Source organism: Nymphaea colorata, chromosome 11 (genome assembly GCF_008831285.2).
Source record: "Nymphaea colorata isolate Beijing-Zhang1983 chromosome 11, ASM883128v2, whole genome shotgun sequence".
NCBI classification, from domain to species: domain Eukaryota; kingdom Viridiplantae; phylum Streptophyta; class Magnoliopsida; order Nymphaeales; family Nymphaeaceae; genus Nymphaea; species Nymphaea colorata.
Window position 1 is genome coordinate 12,866,102 of NC_045148.1, and position 15,755 is coordinate 12,881,856.

Here is a 15,755-nt window from a genome sequence, read left to right on the forward strand (position 1 = left end):
AACAAAAATTAGGTCCGACACTATTTAGAAAAGAACAGCAAAAATCAATAAGCCAAACTTTTGAAGGAGACAAATTTTTTACCACGTCTCCGCCGCTTTTAAATCATCGGTATTACTCACAATTGGCGCTTGAGAATTCAATCTGGTTTCAATAAAAATTGGCCGGTTTGTTCAAAGTTCTTATAATAGTGGCCACAATATTTCACGATTGGTATGAAATCGACATTCTACTGGCATGAACCAACATTCTGTATGCCTAAATAGAAGTCCAACTAGACTGATCCATCTAGGAGTTTATTACAAGGTGATCCTTCATCTCTATTCATGGCATTGTTGATTGATTTCGAATTTATTGAACAACATTCTTTAGGTTGATGACCTTTAGCAGTTGGACTCAGTTTTTGTGTGAACCACAAACTCACACTGACCACGGAATTACATATGGTACAGTAAAAAGTGAAAAAAATCTTCAATCTAGATTGAGAACTATTTGCTACACCAGTTCTAACATCCACAAGATCAACACTTTATCTAGTTTATAATATTTGAATATTTGTTCAAATATTGTGTTTCAAACTTGCATGATGCTTCTTCCCATTGTCCTTTATTCAAATACTTGTTATTTTGATTGTAGATTTTCATTTTTATATTATCTTGAAGATATTTTATACTTAAAATTTTTAATTGTGATGAGTATGCATTACTTCACATTATTGCGCATTGCATCGCTTCACAAGGTCAATGCACTTAACAAAATTGAACAAGCGTAAAAGAATTTTAAAGAAACTGGCATGATATGTAGAGGTGGGCATCGGGCCCAGGCCGGCCCGATAATGTATTGGGCCGACTCGATGGAGGCCTGATTCGGCTCGATAAATTTTAAATATTACTTTTATTTTATTAATAATGTATATTTTATCATTAAAAATTTATTTTATATTTAAAAAAATGTTTTTATTGTAACCGGACCCAGGCTCGGGTTTCGAACATCGGGTGGGCTGACCCGATGATCAGGCCTAATGATATGCCATTTGATATACAACAAAACAAATTGATCCAAATCTTCATGTATTTGTTGATTATCTCCTGCACAGATGTGTATGCAATGCCAAACATCTTGATGCCATCCGTATTTTGCTTCTTTTTAGGCACAGGAGGTTAGAAAATCAACAAAAAAGAAGATGTTGTGCCAAGTGGGGCAATGCCATGCCAAACGGGGGATTGTCAACCCTTAACAAGTCTCTTTCACTACCCTACAAGAGGCTATGGTAGATCGTGTTCGGGATGAGGGGACTTCGATTTTCCAAAAACAAGGGTTCATTATATAGACAAGTGATGTACGGATGGGGAAACAAATAACGAGTTAGAATAACCTGGTAGGTATTGGAAAAATGAGGTGTGGGTTGGGGAAACCATATAAGATTTGGGAAAATGAGATATGAGCTTGGAAAACCACGACATGTTTTACGCAGTTAGGTAGTCCATCCTTAGGAATGTTCAACTAGTCGAGCCAACTTGGAGTGGACTCAAACTTGCTTAGTTAAGCTCAATTTGAGTTCAATTCATTTGTCAAATGAATCAAAATCAAGCCTAAATTAAAACCCAAGTTCTTAAGTGAGTTGATATCAAGAGCATGACTCGAATTTTTTAGAGTTGGCTCGTGTAATCACCCCAAATTTTTTCAAAACTGTCATTTTACCCAAGCATGAAACCCAAATTTAGACGCAAGATTCAAATCCAAGATCCAACTATCAAATCCAAATTAGTTCCAAAACTCAAATTTAGATCCGAATTGAGCATTTGAAACAAAAAATCCAAAATCGAGTTCAAAACAACAAAGTTTGGTGCTATAAGTGTCGCGGGCGCATGCACAAACCTTTCCTTTGTTTTATGTTTCGCTCTCACGTCGAGATGTACTTTTGAAGCTTAACCAACTTACTAGAACACGTCGGTGGCCAATTGAATTGAATCCGGATTCAAAACGAGCTCTGAGTAGCTCAAAATGGAGTCGGCTGCCCATTTTAAACAAAACTTTTTTGACACATTTTAAATAAATACATGTATTTATATTTTATGCTTCTTATATGAACAACTTTTATTTATTTATTATTTATGCTTTGTGTTCCATTTTATTTGTCTTCATTTTATTTTATTTTATCTTTATTTTATTTTTTTTAAAAAGAGAGAGAGCGTGCCACGGTGCACAAACGCACATCGTGCACGAGTGCGCTATCTCGCGTGGGCACCCGCGCAAGCGAGCGCCGCGTGGTCGGGCAGCGCACCAGGCACAGACAGCGCCAGGCACGCCGATGCTTCCTATTTTGATGAAAAACCGCCCATTGGAGAGCAATTTTGGGTCTTTTTGTTTGGCAATAGCCCTGCCCACACCCCAAATGGGTATTTAAAGGGCTAAGGGCCAATCCCACTTAGTCAAAACCTATTTTCTTTAAAAAAAAATAAAAATAATTTAAAATTTTGTGAAATTTGGATGAAAATGTTGTGAAATTCGAAAAAAAATCAATTTTTGAGTTTTGGCTTCAAAATCCTCAATAAATACTCCACATTTTCCCCCTCTTGAGCAAGGAGCTAGCCCTTGGAGAAGCTCTAGCAAATTTTCACTTGAGAACTTAAGAAATTTTAGTCATCTTCCTCCATTTCCCTCTCCCTCTTTCATCCTCACTCCCTCTCTCCTTCTCCAATACTTGGGAGCAAGCTTCATCAAGTGACAACCCTCTTGGAGATATCATCTTGGAGCTTCACTCAAAGGGGATCTTAGGTGCTCATTTTTTCAAAAGTTATTCTCATTAGAGGTATGTAGTTATCATCCCTCTCCTTTATTTCTCTTGTTTCTTTCCTTCTATTGCTTTAAAATCTCCATTTTGAAGTTAAAAAACTATTCTTAGTACATCGGGAGCATAAGAAGGTGAAGTAGTCTTTCATTTTATGATTAAATCATGCAATTTCTTTCAACGAATATAGTTTTGTTGTTGTTGCTCTTTCTTTTCTTGTTTATAGACTTATTGTGGTTCCCTCATTTCTTCATTTCTTCATCTCCCTATGGCCATATAAGATAACATTAAAATCTCTATTTTGAAGTTAAAAATCTATTCTTGAGTGCATTGGGAGCATAGGAAGGTGAAATGATATTTCATATTATGATTAAATCATGCTCCCTTTTCTTAAATGTAGTCTTGTTTTAGTTCCTTTCTTTTCTCTCTTTTTCATCTCCCTATGGCTATATGAGATGGTTCTCAATCTTTATCTTAAAGTTAGGAACCTTTTCTTAGATATAACCTTGATTTAGTTTCTTTGTTTCCTCTCATTTTCATCTCCCCATTGCCATATGAGATAGCTCTCAAATCTCTGTGTTATAGTCAATGAGCTATGCTTGAGTGACCAGGAGCATGAGAAGACGATATGATATTTACATTTTATGATAGAATATGATCTCTCTATTACTTGAATGTTGTTTTGTTTTAGAGATATTATTCATGCATAGTTGTTTAATTTTTTTTTTCTATTCATGTGTGAATGCACGGTGAGAATGAGAGTGTGGTTTGGGATTCTTTCTTTATTATTGTGTTGATTAATTTTTGAGCTTGGGACTTGTCCAACTAAACCCTCACGAATATGTACATGTTAATATGCATTTGCATGTCATTTTGCATTAGTTTCCTTTTAATCATCCCATTAGGAACTCTAATGAGCGCCTTATCATATGGTTTAAGTTTCTTTCATACCCAACGGTGGAAGAAACATATTCCTTTGCAACCAATAAAATAACAATGTTTTATGTTGATAATCATATTTTCTAAAATATTTTTAAAAGAATCCTTTCTAATATGGTTTTGGGGACTTAGCTTAAACTCTTGCATGAGTCCAAGCTTCCCCTCCGGCATACATCAAACTTGAGGTTGGATGTTTTAAGTTACTTTTAATCTCATGAAGATACATATGTATATACATGTCATATACATATGTATGCACATGATGATTTTCTTCATTCTTCCTTCTCTATGTTTTCATATGCTATTTTGTAAATTTTTCACATATACATGTGTTCTATTTTTTCTCTCTAAAATCTTTTACTTCTCTTTTCAAGTCAAATACCTCTATCCACAAATTTCTTTCACACACACACACACACATATATATATATATTTCTTCATTTCTTTTCCTTTAAAATCTCTCTTCCTATTCAAATCAATGTCATTTTGTGCATCTTTTTCTATCTCTCTCTCTCTCTCTCTCTCTTTCTTTTAAAAGTTTCTTTTCCTTCTTTACTTAAATGAAGACTTCATTGTCAAAAGCTTATATACGTATATGCGTACATATAGAGATATGCATCTTCCTTTTCTTTTGAAATCTTGCACTTAAAGATCTTTGAAATCTCTTTCTCTATCTCCCTTTCTTTCTATAGTAGTATTTCATCTTTTCCATCCTTTCAAATATTCATTTACCGACTTCAGTAAGACCAAAACTCAAGTAATGACCTAATATTGGAATCATGCTTATAGTGTACAACCTCAATCCAATTTCAAAAAATTTTTCTTTCTTCGTAAAAATATTTTTGATAACTTAAAAAACAAATTTTTTCTATGTATGTTATGGTATGAATGTTTTTATATAAATGTTATGGTAAGAATGCTTTAATCATATATGATCAATGCATTCCACTCACCACTCACTTAAACATCACTTATGATCCCAAGCACAACTCCAAAGAACTTAAGCAAGATAAGATGAAACTCTAACTATGTGGTAATCGAATGGGAGCAAAATCTCAAACCTACTTAAAATTTTAAGAGAACACTAAAATAACTTCAAAATGATTTCTCAAGCTTTCCAAATAATATGTACAAAGATTTCCCAATTCTAGTTTTCCCTAAAATGTTTCACATTCTCAAGTAATTTTTCAAGAACCTTTTTAAAAGTTTGAAACATCAAACTTTCAATGTTTCTTTACACTGCATATAGAGTGAAAAAGATGTTTAAGCCAAAGTGAAATACATCAATAATAGACATAGCTTTTGGATTGATTACTCCCGGTAAAGGCACCGAGAATGGTCGATCCTCATACTGACGAGCGAGTTCATTTCTCTTTTATTTTGAAAACAAAACTTATTTTTCTAAAGCACTCCAAAAACCAAAATACTGAAGGTTTTTGGTGATGCAAACAGATGGCCACCGTGATGGGACCTGTCATCGTTTGGCTATGATTTCCATTGATGCATTTCTACTAAATTGAACATCTCATGTGTTGTCGATGATAAACCATGTTTCCATCTCAAGCATTTTATTACATTGCTTAGTGATTGTATTTGCTTTCTTGCATATAAGTCTAATTAAGGAAGATCAATCATGTTCACCTAGATATAGGATCAAATGCAATCGTCCTCAATTTAAGATTTGTTTGAAGACAATGCTTGTTCTTCTATTTTAATCATCATCTTATGTAACATTGCATGATTTCTTACATTTCAAATTTCCTCATACCTATGTGTCCATGTCATCATGTTGTCGGGCTTGGTCTTAGACGGTAGCACAAGACTAAGTCTTACAATTAGACCACACCTTGGGTGGGAAAGCCCCCTCATTAGTACCATGAGTGACAATTTGTGGTATATCGACGAGCGATCGAGAAAAAGTCGATGAACCCTACCCTTAGTTGCCTAAGGAAGAATCTATGCTCGTACTAAGCCATTTGGCTAAAGTATATAAGCACTTGACATTGGATTATCGAGACACAAAATTATCTCAATTAGGTCCCCATACCAATTTTTTCTACATAAATTATTTTGAATGACATATGTATATGCATAAAACCTTGTATGAAGTTTTACAACCTCATTATGTACTTCTACTTCATATTATCTTTGTCAACCTAGTCAATCTTTTCCACTAATTCAATCCTTGTCTTTTAGAGTCATCATTCATGATGTATTCTTTCCAACGTTGTATCACCTTCCCTTAAGATCACATCCTTTTCGGGGAAGGGCCCGAACGGCCTACTTATATTTCCCTTGAGTCTAAACCTTTGGCTCCCGAATGATATTGGTCTTGGCATCCCGCCTTCTATCGGATGTTTCCTTCATACTTTGAAGAATGTGGGCTAGAGACAGAGGCAACCGGAGGAATACAAACAGTGGATGGAAATTTGGTGCATGCAATTACCAAGCGATGGAACCCAATGACCTCATCTTTTTGGTTTCCATGAGAACAAATGACAATATTATTAGATGAATTTACCGAAGTACTAGACCTCCCTACCCCGACTTGTGACCCAAATGATCCATTGGAAAAACAATTCTTCATGAACTTGACTAAGGTTAATGCAGATGACCTTATAACCTACTTTACCAGACGAAAAACTTGGCTCCTATGAGAAAACCATGAGAGCCAAAACATCAACTTGAAAAATTTGTATGAAGAATTTAGAGCCTATGTTAAACCTTCCACCCTACCTCAAAAAGTCATAGGAAGAATCAAACATTGTATGATGCTTTGCACAGTAAGAGTGACCCTTTTTACTGATAAAAGTGATCTCCTAGATGTGTGTATTGCCCAACTTTTTCTAATATGGGGGCATAGTGGGACCCAACATTTGTCAGTAGTAATGACGGCCCTAGCTTTTCTCTATCGAGGACTCACCCACTTCACCATTAGAGATACCGACTTCATATAAGGATGCACATATGTTTTGCAATTGTGGTTCCTCAAGCACGCGGGACCCCGAACCAGCCTATTCAGAAACATTAATGCAGCATTGATAGTCTTGGAGCAATACCGCCGTTTGATCGAGCAGTTAAATGAAGATGAAATCATTTGAGACTATTGTGATCGTCGTCAGGGTCCACCTCGATACACTCACCATCATCATAGACATACTACACTCTTGGGCCCTTACTTCATAGTTGATTATTGTGTTGATAGATGTATGAGACAATTCTCTTAGAGGTAGATGATGGTTTCTGTGCATGCACCAACTGGAGCTATTTTGAAATTCGACCTCAGCTCTCATCAATGGGCGACATTGTTCACAGTGGCTTGACAAGAATGGAAGACACAAATATAATACACTTGGTTCGTAGGCCCAATGGTAAAGAAAGAATACGCCAAGTGGTGGGATGCCAACCGACCAACATCCATCCTTCCTTAAAAGTTTACATTGTTAATCTTGTACTGTAACGCTCGACATATGCAGGTCGGGTCGGGTCAAAGTCCAGACCAGAGATCCACCCGCGTGTGAGCCCGACGTCCTCTTCTCCCTCACCTTCCTCTCAGACCCCCTTTGTTGCCTCTCGTGCCAGCACAAGGAAGAAGAAGAAGATGGAGGTCAGTGCTGGGCGGCGACGAGAACGGCGGCGGTGGCGCTTAGGTGAGACTTCTGACTTCTCTCCGCCTCCTCCTTCCTCTTCCTTCTTCACCTCCTCCCTCCTGCGCAGCCTCCTCTCCTCTTCACCAGTGCCCTCCCTCTGCTCGCACGATTCCTCTTTCCCTCTCCCTCTTTGCTCGATCTCTCTCCTCGTCCCTTTTGTCTCCTCCTTGCCATCTCCCCCATTTCCCCTGCTCGATTTTCCCCTCTCTGTCTGCCTCTCCTCTCTGCACATTCTCGTCCCTCTCGCTTCTCTCGCTCTCTCTCTTCTGTCTACCTCTGTCAGCGCCTCACCCTACCCACATGCTCTCTACTCGAGCTCTCTTCCCATTTTCTATTTCCTTTTTTTCCATTTTCCCCAACCGAGCACTCTTCCTCTCTGATTTTATCACTGTTTGAATGAATTTCAGCTGGGGGAACGTGTTCTTCCCCTCATAACAGTGACTAGACGGTGTTGGTGGTGGCGACATTACGCGATTTTTGCCGTTGGGGATCGTTTAAACGCTTGAGGTGGCTGCCAAGATCATTGTGACAGTTTGGACACAAAGATTGGGGTGAGCGAGACCTAATCGAGCCTAGATTATTGAATATTATCTATTAGAGCATGTATAATTATTGTTTGAGCATTCTAGAATTTAGAATTAATGATTTGGGGTGCATATTAGCGATGTTGCTTTTTGGGGAAAGTTTAGGATTATGTTGGACAAGCGATGATTCATGCCTATAATGATCTTTTAAGCTTGAGGTGTTAAATGTCTAAGCTATTTGGAAACATGGTAGAGATTTTCATATGGGTGAGATGATTTACAACCGTCTTAGTGAGCACGTGGCGCATGCTTTTGTGAACGGGTGTATCTTGGCGTTATTTGGGAAAAGAATACGTAAGTTGGATGTAACTAGTGGGTTGACGCCTCGACTAAAGAAAGTTAATGAGAAATGTGTTAGTGATGGATTGATCGAAGCATTGAGTTCTCACGTTTGGTGGCAACGTCAAGAAGTTGGGAAGTGGCTTATTGGAGGGCCTTGTGGTTCGACACTACCCGTCGACACCCTTTTGAAGCCTTGTGGTTCGACACTACCCGTCGACACCCTTTTGAGGCGATGACATGTGCCTCAATGATGTTGTTTTATATTTGTATGCTTTGTGAAACTAAGCTAGTAGAGAATTTACCACTTGTGTATGTTTGCAGGTACACCGACCGCGTCCAGTAGACCTTGAGCAACTAGACGTGAAGCTCGAGGCGTTTTGAAGCTTTTTGTGGACACGCGACTGGTATGACGGTATTCCAGGCAAATCCATGCCTGGGGCAATGTGTGGATGTGTGTTCTTAGGATCGTGGGATCCTAAGATTGTGATGTGATTGAATGAATGCTTTGTGAATGAATGTATGTATGTATGCAAATGATTTGATTCATGATCAAATTTGTTTTCAAAAGCTATTAGAAGCTTGTCTTGAAAACTGTTATGCATTTGCATGTGCATGCTAGAATTTATAACGGTTTAGGACAGATGAGGCGGGGTATCGAGTCGAGTGTCTCCTCTACCCTAATTGTGCATTAGAAAATATCCTAAAATGATAACTGCCTAGGACAACTATGAGCCAATCACGGATCTAGACTACTCTTCGAGATTTGGCTAAGTTTTAAAAGATGTGAATGATGTGGTTGATAAGATGTGAGTGCTTATGAATGTGAATATTGTGATTTGTTGCATCTGCATTGCCACGGGTAATGATGCAAATGAATGAATTGGAGGGTAGTTGTACCCGTATAGTATGACGGTTAGCTAAAAATGTAATGATATGTATGGCCATCGTGTGGAGGCAATTGGAGGTATGAGTGCACTCGTGATGTGTACCAACCTCATGAGCTAGCCAGTCATTTTGTGAATGTGCAATTATAATGATAATAATGAAAGAATAAGAGATGTGAGGCCAGTGGGATGTGGCTATATGTTTGGGAGTTGTCCCGCCTTCGCCACTGGTCTCGCCTGTTCAGAGCGCAGGCGGTGCAAGGCCCCAGGGTACTGTTGTGTGATATGGTTGAAGCATTGGGCTCCTGCCTTCCCAACCTGGGTGTCCTAGGAAAGGCTGAGTATCTCTTCATAGAATTCACACACCCATGGATGAGTGCTCTACCACTGCAGTGGATGAATGGATCCATACTGTTATGGGTCACCACGGGGTTTGTCTCTCGGCTATGGGCTGCCCATGGTGTGCACGTGTCTGTGTTTGCACCTACAGGAACTGTAAATTCACTAAAGCTAATGAAAATGAAAGTATGTGAATGAAGTGTATGTGATTGATGTGCATGTGATTTGAAATTGTGTTATCTTGGCAACTGAGTGGCCTTTATATGTCGTGGTCAATGTGAGGGGCCTTCTTTGCAAATGATGTGACTATGTCCTGACATGACATGATGATGATTTATTTTTATGATTGTATTATCTCATATTTGAGCCCTACCTAAGAGGGTTTGGGATTTTCCTGGTTTGTTGCCATACTGCGAAGGCTAAGCCTTCAGTTGTTTCTTTTTTTCAGGTTTTGGAGGACCCGGGGCTGCAGGTTGAGCAGATGGCTTCACTCACATCCTACTGGGGAGGTTTTGGGTCGTTTGTAGTGCCAACGCGTTGTGTTTTGGTTATATTGATGTCTTGTTGTTGTTAGACATCAATTACATGGTTTGGGGCATTTTGTCATACACATTGATGAAATTGTGTATCAACTGAAATTGTAATATAAATGAAAGTTTTCCCCCTTGTTTCTAATGGCATAGCTCCATTCGTTTTGAATTGTTGTGTCATCACACCTTAATGCTTTATGTTTAGAAAAAAAATTGTTTGAGGGTCAAAAGGTTGTGGTGTGACATCTTTGGTATCAGAGCTATGGCAAGATTGTTACAAGTAAAGTATACGTACGTAATGTGATCGATGTTTTGAGACATTGTGCTAATGCACGTTTGTGATTGGATTTGCAAGATTGGTCATGGACTTGGTTTGAGAACAAAGATTCTTATTTGTACAGATGGAGTACTAACATAGGGGAAAAAAGTGAGTTGGACGGCCTGCAGATGCACAAAGAGAGCCAAGTTCGGCCCATTGTGATGCACGTACCCTAGTGGATGATAGTACATCAGGGCAATAGAATGCTCAGACTAGTATGGGTGCCCAAACCCCACCAAGGCAGACTCCACTTGTGGATCAATAGACTATACTGCTGACAACCTTGCAGACATTGACCTCAATTGTGCAGTCGATGGTCAGTAATCAGAGGAGCCATACATCCCCTACTGGAGACACCAGTGCGCCGCTTCAGGGGATGGTAACAACGGTGTCGTTCCAACAGTTTATGGCGATGCAGCCGCCTGTCTTTACAGGAGATGGTAGTCCTGACAAGGCAAAGGAATTGATTGAAGAAGTTGAACGCATATTTGATCTTCTGAAGATGCTAGAAAGAGACAGAGTGAACTATGGCTCATATCTGTCAAAAGGTGATGCCAAGAACAGGTGGCAGTTGACCTGTGAGATTCGGTTTGCTGGCCAACTATCAATCTCATGGAAGCAGTTTAGAGATTCCTTCTTCAGTACTTACTTTCCAGTGCATTCCAGAGACAAGAAAATGCAAGTGTTTCTCTATTTGCAGTAGAATCAATTGAGCTTGAAATAATACGTTACGAAATATCGACACTTGGATGTGAATTGCCCGTAGCTCTACACTACAGATGAGGCTAGAGCAGGCAAATGTGTGTGTGGGCTCCGTGATGGACTGCGAAGCGAAGTTTTGTCAAGCAGACCTCGTGACTTGGACGAGCGATCACCATGGCAAGATGCATGGAAGAGGACTGAGCAAGGACACATAAGGACCATTATAAGAAGTCAGGCCAGCACTCACACAGTGGGTGAACACAGGTCAAGCACCAACACCTTGCAGGCAGGGCAAAGCCTTATGAGAGGCGTGATGACCGAACATTCAAACGAAACAGGCCAAACCGCAGTGAGGCCACACAGGGGTCGGTGGCCACTCTGACTTCACCGAGGTGCCCTACTTGCTCCCGTGTGCACCCCAGAAAGCCGTGTTATCGGGTGACCGGGGCGTGTTTACATTGTGGAGGGATGAGACACTTCATCAAAGATTGCCCCATAAAGTAAGAAAAAGAGTTGAAGAAGCCCGACGCCGGTCCTTCTAATGCACAAAGGACAACTGGATGTGTCTGTGCAACTACTATGGAGGAGCGACGGGCACACGACCTTATTGAAGGTACTTTACTTATTGGTTCCAATATTGCTAGAGTGTTGTTTGATGTAAGGGCAAGTGATTTGTTTATATCTAGTCGATTTGCTTCTTCACTAGAAGTGTCGGCTAGGATGATGCCGTATGTTTTAAAAGTTGTCAGTCTTATGCATGCTCAAGAGTCGTGTAGCGAGTATCTACCTGATGTGGACGTGGAGATCCATCAACATCACTTACCTGTACAGTTGGTGATCATGAGTCTTAGTGAATTCGATGTGATTTTTGGGTATGGATTGGCTTTATGCGCATTATGCCAATATAGATTACAGGAAGAAGCAGACACAGTTGTTGACTAGTGAGATGCAACCTGTGGAGTTCCATGCTTATAAAGCTAGCTGAATTGATAAGCATTGAAGGCTAAGCGTTTGATAGAAAATGAAAATGTGGCATTCTTGGTCAACGCGTTGACTAATGAGAATGAACTGGTGAGGTTATAGGATGTTGCTGTTGTGAGTGAGTACCCCGATGTGTTCCCTGACGAATTGTCAAGTTTGCCTCCAACACAAGAAGTAGAGTTGAAGATAGAGTTGTTACCAGGGACAACTCCCATTTCTAAGGCACCATACCGAATTGCACCAGCAAAGTTAGAATAATTGAAGAAGCAATTGCAAGAGCTCTTAGATAAGGGCTTCATTCGACCTAGTGTGTCACCTTGGGGAGCGCCTGTGTTATTCGTTAAGAAGAAGGATGGAACGATGCGCTTGTGCATAGACTAGCGCATGTTGAATCAAGTCACTATCAAGAATAAGTATCTGCTTCTTAGAATTGAAGATTTGTTCGATCAGCTTAAGAATGCAAAGGTATTCTCCAAAGTCGATCTGAGGACTGGTTATCATCAACTCTTGATACGAGAGGAAGATATTTTTAAGACTACTTTTCGAACTAGATATGAGTACTATGAATTCAGGGTCTTGCCTTTTGGCTTGACCAATGCTCCCGCAACGTTTATGGACCTCATGAATCGGGTTTTCCAAGACTACTTGGATCGATTTGTTATTGTTTTTGTTGATGATAATCTGGTGTACTCAGAGAGTGAGTCAGAGCATAGAGATCACTTGAGGAGTGTGTTGAGTATTTTGCGCAAGCATAAGTTATATGCCAAATACTCGAAATGTGAATTTTGGCTAGAGAATGTAAACTTCCTTGGTCATGTGATCTCGAAGGATGAGATTTTCGTTGATCTGACTAAGGTGTCGGCTGTACAGGATTGAAAGGCGCCATGCAATGTAATTGAGGTGAAAATCTTTTTGGGATTGACAGGATATTATTGCATGTTTATACAAGACTTTTCGAAAATAGCTACACCAATGACTAAGCTATTGAGAAAAAGAGTGAAATTTGTTTGGAATGAAGAGTAAGATAAGAGTTTCCAATCTTTGAAAGACAAGCTTACCACCACCCTCATTTTGACGCTCCCATCGGGTCATTCTAGATTTGTGGTGTACACTGATGCATCCAGAATCAGTTATGGTTGTGTATTGATGCAACATGGTCGTATAGTGGCTTATGCATCAAGACAATTGAAGGACCATGAGAAACACTATCCCACTTATGATTTGGAGTTGGGAGCGGTTGTGTTCGTATTAAAAATGTGGAGACACTATCTCTATGGTGCAATTTTTTAGGGGTTTACAGACCACAAGTCGTTGAAGTACATATTCTCTCAAAAGGATCTCAACTTGAGGCAAAGACGATAGATTGAATACTTAAAGGATTATGATTTCACAATATCATATCATCTAGGCAAGGCGAATGTGGTGGCTGATGCTTTGAGCAGACAAGCTAAAGCAACGACGTGCAGTATGTTGACTTGTTCTTGGACATTGTTGCAAGATATGATAGCATGACAGCCTTATCTTTATGGCGAGGACAAAGCAACAATGACGGCCTTGATACGACACCCTCTATTGGAGGAGCTTAAATTGAAGCAAAAGAAAGATCTCGATTTTGCTAAGAACATGAAAGAATGTAAGAAGGTAGATTCTCTTTGGCATCAAGATGAAGATGGTTCATTGTGGTTTCGATGAAGATTGTGGGTCCCTAGAGATGAAGGGGTTATGCGCCAGTTGCTTGATGAAGCGCACAAAGCTAAGTTTTCTATACATCTTGGCAGTACAAAGATGTTTTAGTATATGAAAATAAATTTTTGGTGGCCTGGAATGAAGCGTGAAATTACAGAATATATAGCAAAGTACTTAGTTTGCCAGCGGGTCAAGGCAATGCATCAACGGCCAAAAGTCTTTTTGCAAAGAATTGATATCCTAGTGTGGAAATGGAAAGACATTAGAATATATAGCAAAGTACTTAGTTTGCCAGCGGGTCAAAGCAAAGCGTCAACGGCCAAGAGTCTTTTTGCAAAGAATTGATATCCTAGTGTGGAAATGGAAAGACATTACGATGGATTTTGTAGTTGGTTTGCCTCACACCAGAAGTCAGCATGATGCCATTTGGGTGATTGTTAATTGACTTACGAAGTCCGTTCATTTTCTGCCAATAAGAATCAGTCAGTCCTTGGAAAGTCTGGCAGAGTTATATATTGGCGAGATAGTGAGATTGCATGGAGTGCCAAAGTCTATCTTCACGGATCGAGATCTATGTTTTGCCTCTAGGTTTTGGGGGCAATTGCAAAGGGCATTGGTTACCAAGCTTAAGCTGAACACAACGTTCCACCCCCAAACTGATGGGTAATCTGAGAGGACCATTCAAACCTTAGAGGATATGTTGCATGCATGTGTCTTAGAGTGGAAAGGAGAATGAGATAAACAGGTGAAATTGACAAAATTTGCATATAATAACCGTTACAACTCTAGTATAGGGATGACACCTTTTGAGGATTTGTATGGAAGACCATGCAGATCACCAGCTTGTTGGACCGATTTGAGTGATGGCAAGATTGGAAACCCTTTAGTATCACTACACCGACCAAGTGCAATTGATAAGGAAAAAGTTGTTGACTGCTCAGAGTAGACAGAAAAGCTATGCCAACATTCGATGTAGAGAGTTGGCTTTTGAGGTTGGTGATCATGTGTTCTTGAAGATTTTGCCTACTAAAGGCGTTTTTCGATTTGGTGTGAAGGGAAAGTTGAGCCTGAAGTTCATTGGACCATTTGAAATCTTAGAGAAGATTGGAGAGGTGGCATACAAATTGGCACTACCACCTAAGTTGAGTCATGTTCATGATGTTTTTCATGTTTCCATGCTTCGAAAGTACGTACCAGATCCCACACATGTGATTGACTTTCAAGGTATTCAAGTGCAAGATGATTTAACAATGGAAGAGAAACCTATTAGAATTGTGGAGCAAAGATAGCAAGTGTTTCGCACGAAGAGAATTCCGTTAGTGAAAGTCGAATGGCAACACCATGGGTTGAAGGAGAGCACATGATAACTTGAGGAGGATATGCGAAAGAAGTATCCACACTTATTCTTACTTTGACGTATGATCTAAATTTCGAGGACGAAATTTTCTTTAAGGAGGGTAGGATGTAACGCTCGGCACATGCAAGTCGGGTCGGGTCAGGGTCCAAACCCAGACCCGAGCTCCACCCGTGTGTGAGCCCGACGCCCTCTTCTCCCCCGACACCCTCTTCTCCCTCATCTTCCTCTCAGACCCCCTCTGTTGCCTCTCGTGCCAGCGCAAGGAAGAAGAAGAAGACTGAGGTTGATGCTGGGCAGCGACGAGAACGGGGGCGGTGGCGCTCAAGTGAAACTTTTGACTTCTCTCCGCCTCCTCCTTCCTCTTCCTTCTTCACCTCCTCCATCCTGTGCAGCTTCCTCTCCTCTTTGCCAGTGCCTTCCCTCTGCTCGCACGATTCCTCTTTTCCTCTCCCTCTTTGCTCGAGCTCTCTCCTCGTCCCTTCTGTCTCCTCCTCGCCATCTCCCCCATTTCCCCCGCTCGATTTCCCCCTCTCTATCTGCCTCTCTCTCTGCACATTCTCGTCCCTCTCGTCTCTCTCGCTCTCTCTCTTCTGTCTGCCTCCTCCTGCCCACACACTCTCTACTCGAGCTCTCTCCCCATTTTCTATTTGTTTTTTTTTTCCTTTTCCCCAACCGAGCACTCTTCCACACTGATTTTATCACTGTTTGAATGA